Below are 15,215 nucleotides of genomic sequence, written 5' to 3' on the forward strand. Positions count from 1 at the left end.
GTATGTGTGTGTGTGTCTGTGTGTGTGCTTGTCTGCCCGTATTGCCTATGTACTTATCTATCTATTTATCTGTCCGTTTACTTACATATCCATTTACATATATGACGGGTCATTATGCAGAAACTCGAGTCCGTGTGTATCATAAGTTGAAGACGGGAAGGATGGCTTCCCTTTGCAAATACTGATAGGGCACAGAAAGTGTGTCTATAGCCAGCTGGAGGAGGTGTCCTCCTGGGGCTACAAACTACAGTAGCATCCACCCTTAGGGATTCGCCATATTCAAATGGCAAATATACGTCACGATGTGTTGCTGCTACTGTTTATAACTCGCTCTGAGATTTATTATTGATTATATATATATATATATATATATATATATATATATATATATATATATATATATATATATATATATATATAAGTTCTTTATTTTATAACAATGAGTCAGTCCACTTTTAGTTACTTGGGGATGGTCAGAATCCTTCTACAACATCTTACCTTTTTAGAATTAGTCTCCCCTAACCTGTCCCCCTTTCAAGCATGAAACTCCGCCCAGGCTTTTGATATCTCTTACGTTTTAGGTTTAATTCCAGTGTTCTCGTTCTTTTCCGTTTTTTCTGATGCTATAACGCGTAGCTTCAAATTGTTTGGGTGTTGGTACCTCAAACGTGTCGTATCTCAAAATCCCTGGATGACTAATGTGAAATTCTTTTAGCAATCGCTTTTGTAGTGTGGCTGGCACTACGACTCTTTGTGCGTAGACCAACACATTGTCACACATTGAAAACAGGTTCGTATTTGTGTTGCACATATTTTTATCTCTTTTAACCTTCAGTATTTCTTTCATTTTTTTTCAATGAATTTATCGTTTTCTAATTTTAATTTTTTTGTCTTGTAATGTGACTAGTGTGGAGGCACATGGCCTAGTGGTTAGAGCAGCGGACTCGCGGTCGAGGGATCACGAGTTCGGTCTCAGACCGGGCGATGTGTGCATTTATGAGCGAAACACCTAAGCTCCATGCGGCTCCAGCAGAAGGTAATGGCGAACTTCTGCTGACTCTTTCGCCACAACTTTCTCTCACTCTTTCCTCCTGCATCTTGCAGCTCACCTGCGACGGACCGGTGTCCCGTCCAAGTGGGGAACCGATACGTCAAGGAAACCGGGAAACCGGCCCTAATAAACCAGGCATGGCTCGAGAAGGAACAAACAATGTGACGAGCAGTTCACGTATGACGTTACACAAAACATTTTTAATTTCATTTTCCGCTCACAAAGCAGCAATCGTGGTATCTTCATATGGTTCAGCATTTTCTGAAATCCGTCTTGATAAACAATCAACGTGTCCTAATTTCTTAGATGGTATATACTCCATCTTAAAATCATAATTTAATAATATACTACTCCAGCATTGCATCATATTAGCCGTAAGGGTGGGGATTCCTTTCTTCGGCCCAAATATCGATAACAAATATCGATAACGAAAAGTCTACCGCATAAAAATTTATGAAATTTTTTTTACGATGAAAATGATCGCTAGAGCATCTTTTTCGATTTGGCTGTAATTTTTTTTTTTCTGTTGATATCAGAAAATATGAGGCATGAACCACTGCCTTCATGTTACCATCTTTATATTTATGTAGCATTACTCAGAGGCATCTGAAGCTACAACAATCACCGTTGCAGGATCGAATTGTGCTAACGACAAATCAAATGTTAATATTTTTTAAATTTCGTCGAACGCCTTCTGACAATTTTCAGACCAGTTCCAATTTACATTTATTTTTCAATAGGTTATTTAGTGGAACTCATACCTTATGCATATTTGGAATATAATTTTGGTAATAATTTACCAGTCCCAAAAAAGCTTGTAAGGTCGCTATATTTGTTGGAGGGTGCATATTTTTAATTGCATCTGCCCTCGACGGAACTGGTCGATGTCCATTTCTGTCAATGATTTGTCTTAAATATTTTATTTTCGGTAAGAAAAATTCACACTTTTCTTCCCTCCAAGTAAAGCCGTAATCCCTAATGCTCAACTAGTACTTATTTCATCGAAATAAAGAAAGATAGTACTTATTTCATCGACCCGAAACGATAGAAAGCAGAGTCAAGCTTAGCGGAAGTAGAACTCAGAACGTAAAGAGATGAAAGAAATGCCGCGAAGCATTTTGTCCAGTGGGCAGACGATTCTGCCAGTTCACCGCATTAATAATAATAATAATAATAATAATAATAATGATAATAATAAATGCCCTAATGCAGTACCAGACAGTGGCTCTCACAACTTCTGATCTTAACTGATTGGAAGTGTTATCATGTACATTGTTTTGTCTTGGTATAATAGATGGGCTACAATAAATATTCTGCTCAATACCACAGATTTGCTTGTCAGTTGTTTGACCTTAACCAGTTGACCATGTCCCTTAGCGGCTGATGATATGTGCATCTCTGATTACGAGCAGAAGTAGTGGGGGGAGCATCATAGCCATGTATTGAGAGGGATTCTTTGGGGTTTGAATAATTCACCTCTGGAAACATGGCTGTTTCGTTCAACATCCTTAAACAATTCTTATTCAGGGACCTTTTGAGCGGGATAGGCTACTCGACCTGAAGAAAATTCTAACTGGGCCCCACCTGCAAGGTCATGCGCTGTTTATCTTGATATGAGATCACCATGTCACATACATATGGCTAGAATGCATGTGCCTGGTGTACTCTTATCAGACGGGTAGTCATGATGGGTATACTGGGCTTCGTATGTTTTACCCCAGTGTCAGTTTGATGGCATGCACTGCTCTTTCACTCAATAATAATAATAATAATAATAATGATGATAATAATAATAATAAATAATAATAATAATAATAATAAGTACCAGGCATGCCCTAATGCAGTACCAGATATGCCCTGATGCAGTACCAAGCACTGGCTCTCATGGCGTCTTATCTTAACTGATTGAAAGTGTTATCATGTACATTGTTTTGTCTTGGTATAAAAGATGAGCTAAAGCAAATATTCTGCTCAATACCACAGATTTGCTTGTCAGTTGCTTGACCTTAACCAGTTGAGCATGTCCCTTAGTGGCTGACGATACGTGCATATCTAATCACGAGCAGAAGTAGTGGGGGAGCATCATAGCCAAGTGTTGAGATGGATTCTTTGGGGTTTGGATAATTCACCTCTGGAAACATAGGTGTTTCGTTCAACATTCTTAATCTTTATTCAGGGACCCTTTGAGTGGGATGGGCTACTCGACCTGAAGAAAATTTTAATTGGGTCATGCATGGTCATGCGCTGTTAATATTGATATGAGATCACCATGTCGCACACATATGGTTGTGATGCATGTGCCTAGTGTACCCTGATCAGACGGTAGTCATGATGGTTATACTGGGCTTTGTATATTTTACCCCAGTGTCACTTTGATGGCATGCACTGCTCTCTCACTCAATAATAATAATAATAACAACAACAACAACAACAACAATGATAATAATAATAATAATAATGAAAGGAAGCGGGTGGAGCCTCCTCCTCCTCATGAACTCATTAATGATACATCTAGTGATGGTGTCACAATAAAAACGCTGGTAACTGCCCAACCTGATAATGGCTACCTCATACGAGTGTCAAAGAAAAAACAAAATATTGTGAATAACGGTGGTAATGAAACTGAAGCCAATGATGCTGACAGTGTTACACCCGGTAGGCTCAGAGATTCTGGTCCGGCTCCAGCCTGTCAATATCCAGAAACGGACCACCACACACGGCGTAGATGGAGCAAACAAATTAATGCTGTGGTCATGGAGTGTTACTACCTGAGCAACCCGGTAGATGAAAATGGTGCTCAAATTAGGGGTTACTTTCAACGTATGTATGATCATTGGAGAGAAAAAGGATTGTTTCAACTCACGGAAGAGAGACTATGTGATCAAGCTAGAGCAATAAGGAAAAATTGTTGGTTCACAGAAGTAGAGCTCGAAGCTATTAAAAGATGGGTCATGGACAATAGCAGTATAGATAATGAAAATACAGTTCTTACTAATAAGAGTAACCTCACAGCACAGGAAAGGAGCAGTGGTAGTTTACTTGATGAGAGACATATAGATGATCTAAAAGAAGACAATAAAACTAAAAATAGAACTAATGGCGACATGACAGATGAACAAAAGCAGTCTACGACAGAATAAAGTTAGGACTACAGGAGAACGATAGCGACATTATTTGCAACCTTAAAAAAGTTGATCGATAGAAATTGAACCAAGAAACGAAAAATGTCAATGAAATTCTGAAATACATCAGAACAAACAACATCACAAAAACAAATAATTTGATCAAGGCAGCAAGGATTGTTGTAACAGAAAACGTGGGTGTTGATGTCAAAGAAAAGAAACATAATGGGAGTAACAAAAGAAAAGATCCATGGTGGAAAAGAAGAATCCAGGCAGAGTTAGACATGCTCTCGAAGGAAATCTCTGTGTTAGACCGAAAAGAGAAAGGGGAGCTTAAAAGCGAACAAAAATACAGGGCGCTGGAAAGGAAGTATAATATTGAAAGAAAGGGCCTGAAAGTAGTAATGGAAGAGCTGAAACAGTACCTCGTTGCAAAGAAAGCAAAGATGACAAGATACGACCAAAGAATGAAGGGTTACCACCAGAATAGATTATTCAGAGTAGATCAGAAGAGATTCTACAAAGAAATAAATGGAGTGTGTACAGATGAAAAGTTGATACCAGATAATATTGGAAGTCAAAGGTTTTGGAGTGACATCTGGAGCAAAGACAAGGAGCACAAGAAGGATGCTGAATGGTTGCAAGAACTGAAACAGACAGAAGTCTGTCCAAAACAGGCAGAACTAGTCATTTCAGTAAGGGAAGTGAAGGGAATCAGTAAAAAAAATGAGCAACTGGGAGGCCCCGGGACCAGATGGAGTTCAAGGCTAATGGATCAAAAGATTTGGTGAATGTCATGCACGAATAGCTGCACAACTCAAAACTCTGTTAAATGCCGACCAAGTAACGCCAGAGTGGTTGACATTGGGTAGGAACGTGCTGTGCCTGAAAAATATCGAAAAAGGCAATACGGTAGACAATTACAGGCCGATATCCTGTTTGCCACTTATGTGGAATTTATTGACTGGAATACTCGCGGAGTCAATGTACCGAACATCTGGACAAAAATGGAGTCCTGCCACATGAGCAGAAGGGTTGCAAACATAGGTGCAGAGGTACTAAGGATCAACTCCTGATAGACAAAACAAGGAGGAAAAGTAACTTAGCTATGTCATGGATCAACTATCGTAAAGCGTACGATATGATCCCACATTCTTGGATTTATGGAGTGTATGAACCTATTTGGTATTGCATCGAAAGCGATTGCTTGAAAAAAGTATGGCGAATTAGGGGACAGACCTGACAGTATACAAAAGAAGTTAAGGAACAGTAGAAATTACGAGAGGCATCTTCCAAGGAGACTACCTGTCTCCACTGATCTTTGTACTGTGCTTGATACCACTAACACTGATTCTGAGGAAAGCAAAAGTCAACCATTTGTTATTCATGGATGACCTCAAACTTTATGGTAAAGATTAATCCCTATTCAATTCCCTCGTTGATACGGTGTATACTTTCAGTGCTGATATCAGAATGGAGTTCGGACTGAAAAAGTGTGGTGTGTTGGTCTTGGAGAGAGGCAAAATCAAATGTATGGATGGGCTAGCGTATGGATGAAGCAGATAGAAGAGATGGGCTATAAGTACTTTGGGATATTGGAAATGGATAAATTGATGGAGAAAGAAATGACAGAAAAATTTAAGGTGGAGTACTTGCGCAGACTGAGACTGATCCTTAAGTCGAAATTAAACAGACGGAATAAGATTGAAGCTATCAACACCTGGGCGGTTTCACTCCTTAGATATGGAGCAGGGGTAATCGCATGGAACAGTAAACGAACTAAACAGCTTAGAAAGGCAAAGAAGTTGCTGGTTAGATATGAGATATTCCACCTAAAAAGTGACACAGACAGACTGCATGTACCAAGAAAAAGAGGGAGAAGAGGACTGATTGGGTGCGAACACAGCATTAGAGCAGAAGAAAACAACATAGCATGGTATGTGAAAAATGCCACAGAACCACTATTATTGGAAGTAAGAAGGTCAGGCTTGAGTAAGATGGAAGATTACAAAGATAAAGTACTGTACAAGGACTTGAGAATGAATGAAACTGAAAATAGGGGGATAAAGAAAAGAATGCATGGACAATTTCATAGGGATGTTGAAGATAAAAGAGACAGAGAAAAAAGATGGCTATGGATGACTAAAAGTGATTTAAAACCGAAGCCAAAATTAAGAACCAATTATATGAAATACAGAATAGACAACACAACAAAAAGTGATAAGTGCAGAATGTGCGGGACAAAACGGTGAAACCGTATGGGATATTACCAGCCAATGTACACCACTAGCCTAGAAGTAATATAAGCGACGTCATGACAATATAGAAAGGATTGACCATTGGACACTTTGCAACATGTATGGACTTGACAGAGCAAAAAAGTGGTACGAACATAAACCCGAAGGCATCATCGAAAATGATAATGCAAAGATCCTATAGGATTTTATGATTCAGTGCGACCATGAGATAAAGAATAGGAAGTCAGACATTGTGTTAATTGGGAAAGAAAGCAAACGATTCTGGATCATAGGTATGCGATAAAAAAGAAAGAAAATTCGATAGATATGACAGGTTAGCTAGGAGGCTAAGCAGCTGTGGTCGCTGAAAAAGGTGGTAGTCGTGTCAATAATTGTCGAAGCCCAGGAAACAGTGAGTAAAAATCTTGAGAAGTTCATGGAACAAATAGGGGATGCACTGCTTGGAACCGCTCGAATACTCCGGAAGGTGCTCGAAAAATAAGGGGTGTTACCTTAGTTCACTGGTAGTGAACAGTTGGCACCATATTACATCTCCAGCGTAAATATTCGCCGGCATCACTAAACATTGGAAAATATGCAGTGTGCATAAAACTATGATAAATAATTGGTATGAACAACAGCCAAATATGACAGCAATGATGTCACCATCTTCTCCGACATCCCCATCCACACTGACGAAGCCACCAAATATGACGGATAAGAAAGAGAGATGTATACACACCGACCTGAAAACAAGTTTAAGACCACTTGAAACATTTAAAATTAGTCCAACACTCGTAGCAAAGAAACAAGAGATACACGGAGAGAAACTCTAATTGTGCTCTCCTTAATAAAGTGTGACATCTTAGATGTCTTTTTCTGGAGTAAAATCGTAATCTTTTGTTCCAATTTTTGTTTTTAATTGGTGGAGTGCGTATTCAATACATCTGTCGAAATATTTATATGAGAATACCGTTGGACAGATTCGAACGTACATATCGGCAATCCAAAACTCTTGGTGGCTTGGAAGAATATTCAGTCCGACGAACTGAATACTTTCATAGTATTTAGTTGTCTCTAAGTTCAGTCTCAATTTACATTCTGCCGAGATTAACTCAACCTTCCGAGGCAGATAAAGCAACTAACGGTCAATGTGATCTTTTTCTCTTTTTTTTCTATTTCATTAAAAAAAAAATTTAGTAATAGTGCCGCTTTAAAATTTGTTAGTTTCCAAGAAGTGTCTCTACTCCCAGAATATATTGTATAGAATTTTCGTGGCGTCTGAACTATGATCTCCAGCTAATCTACATTCCAAACTAAAGGTAATCTACTTCGTAAATCTAGTACCTATGGGTGTAGGATCACACAATTCTTATTGTAAACACTGATATTATAGCTAATAGTAATTAAAGATAACAAAAATAATGATAAGGAAGAAATATATTTCTCTCAATGCATAAAACATTTCTTGTCTCTGATAATTGCTCTGCTGTATCAGACACACTTGTTTTGAGTTCAAATTCCGCCGAGGTCGACTTTGCCTTTCATCCTCTCGGGGTCGATAAATAAAGTACCAGTTTCGCACTGGGTCGATGTAATCGACTTAATCCCTTTGTCCTTGATTGTCCCCTCTATGTTTAGCCCCTTGTGGGTAGTAAAGAAATATATTTACACACGCGCGCGCACACACGTACATTCACAGACGCACTTACGCACACACACACATACAAGAGTTATTTCCCTCTAGACCACCCAGTATGTTTAGAGTTACCTCCTTCTATAGTAGTTATCTCCCTGTACATATACAGAGGTTGACTGATATTATCATGAAGTGATCTGCTAACGAACGAAATAATTGTTTAATCCGTCAAGTTTTATCTATCTTCACATTTTGTATTTTGTTACTCATCGCTGAACGACAAGGAGCGACTGAACGATTTTTGAACTTCGTGAAGAGAAATGATTTTATGTGCATAACGGAAGTGTCCTGTCGTTTGGAAAACGAAAACGTAATTATAAACTCGTGTGTATATATTTGCGTACGTATGTGTGTATGTATGTACGTATGCATGTATATGTGTATGTATGTATGTATGCATGTATGTATGTATTATGTATGTATGTATGTGTGTGTGTATGTATGTATGCATGTATGTATGCATGCATGTATGTATGTATGTATGTACGTATGTATGCATACATGCATGCATGTATTATGTGTGTGCGTATGTATGCATGTATGTATGTATGTATGTATGTATGTATGTATGTATGTATCTATGCATGTATGCATGTATGTATGTATGTATGTATGTGCGTGTGTATGTATGTATGTATGTATATATGTATGTATGTATGTATGTATGAATGTATGCATGCATGCATGTATGGCGATAGATATGTTTCTTTATTAGCCACACAGGGCTGCACACAGATAGAACAAATTACAAGGTAGAGCTTTTCTTTTGAAGGTTTAAAAAAAAAAAAAAAAAAAAAAAAGGAAGGGGGAGTTTCGATCAAAAGGGATCGTAAAAGGAGAGAAAGAGGACAAAAAAAAGGGGGGGTTAAAAAAAAAAAAAAAAAAAAAAAAAAAAGGGGGAGAGGAAAAAAAAAATTGATCAATAGGGATCGTTATCACAGAAATGTCAATATGAAGTGTAAAGGGGAGGACAGGTGAGGTTTACCCGTGGAAAGAAAAGCCTACGGAAAAGACCACGGTAACCTCGGTCAATGAAGTCACATTTTATATTTCTTTTTTTTTTTTTTTTTTTTTTTTGCAAATAAGCAACTCTCTGTTTTCGATTTCTGGGTTCATAGGACTATGCTCAAGGTGGCTTCGTCATTCATACGTGCCATTCTTGCTACATTCACCCATCTTTTTTTAAAACATTCGCTAGACAAAACTTGCCTCTCTACTCTCACTTTCCTTTTCAAGTGGTACTTGAAGAAGTTGATGAGAGATTGACCAGAGAGGAAAGTGTTTGTCTCCAATCCTTTCAGACGCGTCCACCAGATACATTCTTTCGCCATAGCCACAAGGATGATGAAAATAGCTCTTCCTTCCCGTTTGAAGGAAGGAGGCGTGACAATATTGACGATAGACTCAGCTGATAAACCGACTCGTCCCACACGTGACAGCAGTTGTTCGACATAAGCCCACAGGTCGGAAATTGTTGGACACTGAACGAGTGCGTGCAGAACGGTTTCGTCGCTCTGACCGCATCTCGGGCAGGTCGGCCCCGTGTTTCTCGAGCCGTGTCTGTAGAGCTTATCCCGAACGGGTAGCGCTTCTCGGTAGCACTGCCAGGCCAGGGATCTCTGGAAGTTGTCCATGGGCCCTGGCCCGAAAGTCGTCCCGAACAGGCGGGTCAGGTACTCCTCGTCGACGTCCAGGTTCGCCCCGAGCTCGTCGTCGTACCTCCCCTCCACTAAACCCCTATAGAATGCTTTGGTTGTGTTGAAGTCACTTAAGGTCGACCCAGGACGGCAGAGTTGCTTGAGAGCAACGCGACACTCGCGGTGCCATTCGCCCTTCCTCGGCCTCTTTTTGATCCACGACTGCAGTTCGGTCATGGAGACGAGCTGCGGGAAAGCGTGCCTCACAAACGGCGACCACACCTGTTCACCGTCGTCTACATAGAGCCAGAGATGTCGCAGTCTCAGCGCGTGTCTGCGCATCATCAACCACGGCATGCCCAGCCCTCCTTTTAACGGGTGTTGACAGCAAATGGATCGCCTGACCATCGGGACGCATCCTTTCCACAAGAAGCGAAAGAGGATGCGTTGTAGTTTGGTGATGGTAGGGTCGGGACAAGGTACGACGGTCAGGCGGTAGTAGATGACGGACGCGATGTACGTGTTCGCCACCTCCGCTCGACCTTTTAGGGACAGTTTCCTCTCGGCCCATTGCCGGGCGAGAGTGACCACCCTACTCGTTATCTCGTTCCAGTTCTTCTCCACTTGGAGGTCCGGACCAAACCAGACCCCGAGCAACTCAACCGGGCCATCGGTCCAGCGTCCCACGACGGAGGCGCTGGTGGACGGCATGGGCTTGCTTCTCCAGGTGCCTAGTCGCAAGCCCACTGACTTTTCCCGGTTGATTTTCGCTCCTGTCACCGCTTCGTAGTTTTTCAGTGTCTCGCCGACCAGCTCGATGTGCTCGTGGCTAGACACTATGACGGTGACGTCGTCCGCGTATGCAGACACGCTCGTCCCGCATCCCAATTCTCGCGGGATGCCCCTTAGAGTCGCCAGCTTCCGCAGTAGTGGCTCAAGAGTCAATACGTATAGAAGCGCCGAGAGGGGGCATCCCTGACGGACCGAACGTGCAATGTCGAAAGGTCTCGATAGATGTCCATTTACGCGAATTACCGAACGGATGCCTCTGTACAAGGCAGCTATCCAGCCGCGGAAGACGGGACCGAAACCAGCCGCTCTCAGGACTGCCTCCAAGTATCGATGGTCTACCCTATCAAAGGCTTTCGATTGATCCAAGTTGATCAGGGCCCCACCCATGCCAGGTTCGTTAACTACCCTGTCTATGATGTAGCGCATCAGATGGAGGTTGTCATGGATGGTCCGGCCTGGCACGGCGCATGTTTGCGCCTTGTCGACCAGTTTCTCGATGACAAGCGCCAACCTCTTGGCTAGCACCTTGGCCAAAATTTTCAAGTCTGCATTAAGCAGAGTGATGGGCCTAAAGTTATCTATTACATTTCCCTTGTTTAGATCTTTCTTCAGCAGTGTTACGGCTCCTCGGCTCACAAAACCAGGAATGCTCCCGTTTTGCTGCCAGTTGCAGTACACCGCCGCCAAGAGATCTCCAAACAAGCCTGGCATACAATTGTAAAGCTCGTAGGGTAGACCATCCAAACCCGGTGATTTGTCCCTCGAGCATTCTGCCATCGCTTCCCGCACTTCCGCCGCCGTGATGGCACCTTCGCAGCACCCTGCCTTTCTTGTCGAGAGTCGTGGTAGGCTATGTAGGTAGGCACTGAAGTCCACCCTACGTTCGTGCCCTCCACTCGTTCCGAACAGTCGGGCAAAATGCTGCTGAAAGGCCTCACACATTTTACTTGGCTCGAGCAATTCGCGCCCCTGTTCATCTACCAGTGACCGAATGGTGGCTTTGTTGCCCTGTTGCGCCTCTGCCACCCGGGCCTCTCTCGCGGCTCCAACACCTTCGTTCCTTAGAGCACGCATCCTAGCTCTGACAGCACATCCTTCGTGTTTGGCGTTGAAGTGTTGGTCGAGGGCCAACCTCGCCGCCAAAACGTCGGATGCGATGCCGCTTCTAATTGCCTCTTCTAGCTTCTTAACTAGCTCACCCTCTACTCTATTTCTGTCTATGGCTAGTGCTTTGCTGTACCTAATCGCTTCTGCTTTTACTGCTCTCTTGAGGGCAAACCACCATTTGTTGTTGATGATGGCTCCCGTCAAAGCCCTCTTTACTAGTGTGCTAATCCGGTCTCTGAAAACTTGTCTCGATGGGAAAGACGCGTTTAGTTTCCAGTATCCGGGACCCTGCCTAAGTGTCTTACCTAAGTCTAGCGTACATGTCACAAGTTTGTGATCCGTGTAGCTGACTATGTGGAATTGTGGACATCCTATGCTATCTCTATCTACTGTCCTACACAGTATCCTATCTAGATACGATCTCGACGACCCGATGCGGTTGCTCCATGTCCACGTTGGCGCATTCGGGTGGTCTAGTCGGAACCTGTCAGACAGTTGAAAGCGTCTGAGCAGGTCTCTGAGGCATTTGCATCCCCGTCTATTCCTATCTCTACCCACGTAGTCTACATGCGTGTCCAAGGTAGCATTCCAATCCCCCACTAAGAGTAAAGGACGAGACGTTCCCAAGAAAAATTCTAGACGTTGAAAGAAATCCGCCCGACCTGTTAAGGGCGGTGCGTAAACTGATACGAGTCGAAAAGCGCACCCATTGCTGCCGTCGACATCCAGGACGACCAGTCTACCCTCCGGGTCTACGAATATTGTCCTTACATTGAGATCCAGACTCTTGTGAAAAAGTACCGCGGTGCCACTACCGCCCATTCTCGGCAGACAGGGGGAAAATAAACGTTGAACTGTCCGCCAAACATGGTCTTTAGGGCCCGCGGATTGTGGAGTCTGGTCTCGCTTATGGCTATGATTTCTAACTTATGTGACTTTATGTCATTTAAGAGGTACCCTTGTTTCCAAGGGGACCCCAAGCCACGCGCATTTACACAACCAATCTTGATCATAGTTCTAATGAATTAGAATACAGAGGGTTACTTACTGCTCGAAAGTTTTTGCTTTCTCCTCCGTTGGTTTGTCCTCGAGAAGATCCCAGTACAGTTTCTTTGTGAGATATTTTTGGCATTTACCAACCGCACTGGGGAAAATGCCTTTGAGTGTGTGGTGCAGACTTTTGGAGATGTGTAATATTTTGATGTGGTCTGGTGGTGTTGTGTATGGGTGATTGTTTGTTTTTATGTCATCTTCTGTTATGTTTGTTTTTGATTGGATGTATTCCATCAAATTTGTGTTTTTGGTGTCTATGGCTGTGAGCATGTTTGCTGTATATGTTTTTGTGGTGTTGGTGTGGCTGTTGTTTGCGTTGGGTTTTGAAATGTCTTCGGGAGATGTATTTTCCCCTGCTTTGTTCGTGTTTGCATTTGGTTTGGTTGTGTTTCTGCTCTTTATTTTCCTTCTTTTTGTAGCTATTTGCCATTCCTCACTGCTTTCGTCTTCCGACGAAATTTCTGAGGAATCAGAAGGGGGTAGGGGTATGTTGTGGGCTTCTATGTATGTCTGTGTAAGTGGTTGTGTTGTTGTTTTCGTTGTTGTTGGTTGTTGAGTGTTTGTGTGTGTTGAGTGCGGTATAAGGGATGGGGGATCAGTTTGTGTGTTTTCTTTGTTTTTCTGTTCCTTTGGGTTTTGCTGTTGATGGTGGTGTTGGTATTTTTTCAGGTGTCGAGTGGTTTTTGGTTGATGACGGATTAGCTTGGTGTGCTTCTCTTGTCTTCTGTGTTGATGGTGGTGTGGGTAGTAGAGCTTTTTTTCCGGAGTGCTTTGGTTGTGGTAGTGGTTGTTGTTGTTGCTCTTGGTGTGCAGTGGTTGGGCACGTCTTTTTCAAGTGTGTTTCGCTTCCACACAAATAGCAGCGTGGTCGCCTGCCCTCTACTACTATATAGAGTTTGTAGCCTCCTGGCAGTTCTATAGCGGTGGGTATCTTCTCTCTTGCTGCTTCATCCAATTGAAGCAGGAATTCGATTGATTTGCCCACATAGTCTTTCTCTCCTAGAACCGCGATTTCCAGGATGTTTGTCTCTGACATTGTCTCTGACATTTCAAAGCAGATGGCAGAGACCAACCATTGTGTTTCGACATCAAATGGTATGTTTTTTATTTGGACTTTCGTGACCCTTTTGTTTAAGTAGACTGGTATCATTAGATAGATAGATAGATAGATAGATAGATAGATAGATAGATAGATAGATAGATAGATAGGTAGGTAGGTAGGTAGGTAGGTAGGTAGGTAGGTAGGTAGGTAGGCAGGCAGGCAGGCAGGCAGGCAGACATACACATACTCATGTATATAGATATGTGTTTATGCTTTTATATATATGTAAGACACGATTTCAAAATTCCCCCTAAATAACCACAGATGCAAACAAAACTTTCGTGAAGAAGAAAAGGAAGCCTTACAAACACTGAAAAATTACAACTCAATCATCCTAAAAGAAGCCGATGAAGGAGGGATGATAGTAATCACGGACAAGGACTATTATAAAGATAAAATATTGGAAATGTTAACAAACCAAACCTACTATAAGGAAGAACCAAGGCACTCGGAAAAAAACAAACAATAATGAGTAAGATCAGAAAACTAATCAATGAATTCCAAGATTCCTTCACAGACAAAGAGAAAGATTCTATATGCAACTCTGTAATCAAAGAGAGCAATTTCTACGGATTACCCAAAATCCACAAAAGCTCCGGAATACAAAGTGCCATAAATAAGCAGAAGAACCAGTACGTAAAAAATACTAAGGCCATTAGTTGCTGGACCTCAAGCACCAACACAACAACTGAGTCATTTTTTAGATATACTCCTAAAACTTTTGTACCCTTCAATACCCAGTTATGTACGAGATGGCATAGATTTCATCCAACACATCCCTTCCACTGTTGCAGAAGGTACTATACTCGCAAGTTTTGATGTTATCAATCTCTATACTAATATACCTCACACTTTAGGCCTAGGAGCAGTCAAGCGCTGGGCAGAGAATCATAGAGGGCAGATAAATTAACCCTTCAACTGACTTCATCACCAAGGCCACACGCCTAGTACTATAAGAAAATACTTTTAGATTCGACAATAAAACATATCGACAGATAAAAGGGTTCGGCTATGGGTACGCGGTTTTCACCCTCAAATGCGAACTTAGTCATGAGATGCTTGGAAGAAAAGCTTAATGAGGAAGTAGGGAAAACTTTTGATCAGGAGCACAAGAAATATATCATTAAAAAGTGGAAACACTTCCTTGATGATTGCTTCATCTTCTGGGACAAATTGAATGAAGATCTAAATATATTTAACAATATACTGAACACACTTCATCCATCCATCAAATTCACGACAGAAGCCAGCTGTAATGAATTGCCATTCCTGGATATCCACATAAAAATACAGAACTCCACAGTCACAACAGACATATTTTACAAAAAAACTGACACACACCAGTATTCAAATTTCTACTCTTGCCATCCATCACACGTCAAAAGAAACATCCCATACAGCATGGCAAGACGCAT

The 15,215-nt window shown here is 41.8% G+C and overlaps 1 long non-coding RNA gene across 1 annotated transcript in view; it reads left to right on the top strand.

Moving 5' to 3' along the window:
• The window catches only part of LOC118764427, a 24,400-nt gene extending 9,710 nt beyond the window's left edge, over positions 1 to 14,690 (top strand). The window contains exons 2-3 of the long non-coding RNA XR_005000241.1: positions 5,420 to 5,431; positions 14,318 to 14,690. This is a non-coding gene — a long non-coding RNA (uncharacterized LOC118764427). The remainder of the gene's footprint in view (positions 1 to 5,419; positions 5,432 to 14,317) is intronic.
• Positions 14,691 to 15,215: the final 525 nt, after the last annotated feature.

Source organism: Octopus sinensis, linkage group LG8 (assembly GCF_006345805.1).
Source record: "Octopus sinensis linkage group LG8, ASM634580v1, whole genome shotgun sequence".
Classification (NCBI taxonomy): Eukaryota; Metazoa; Mollusca; class Cephalopoda; order Octopoda; family Octopodidae; genus Octopus; species Octopus sinensis.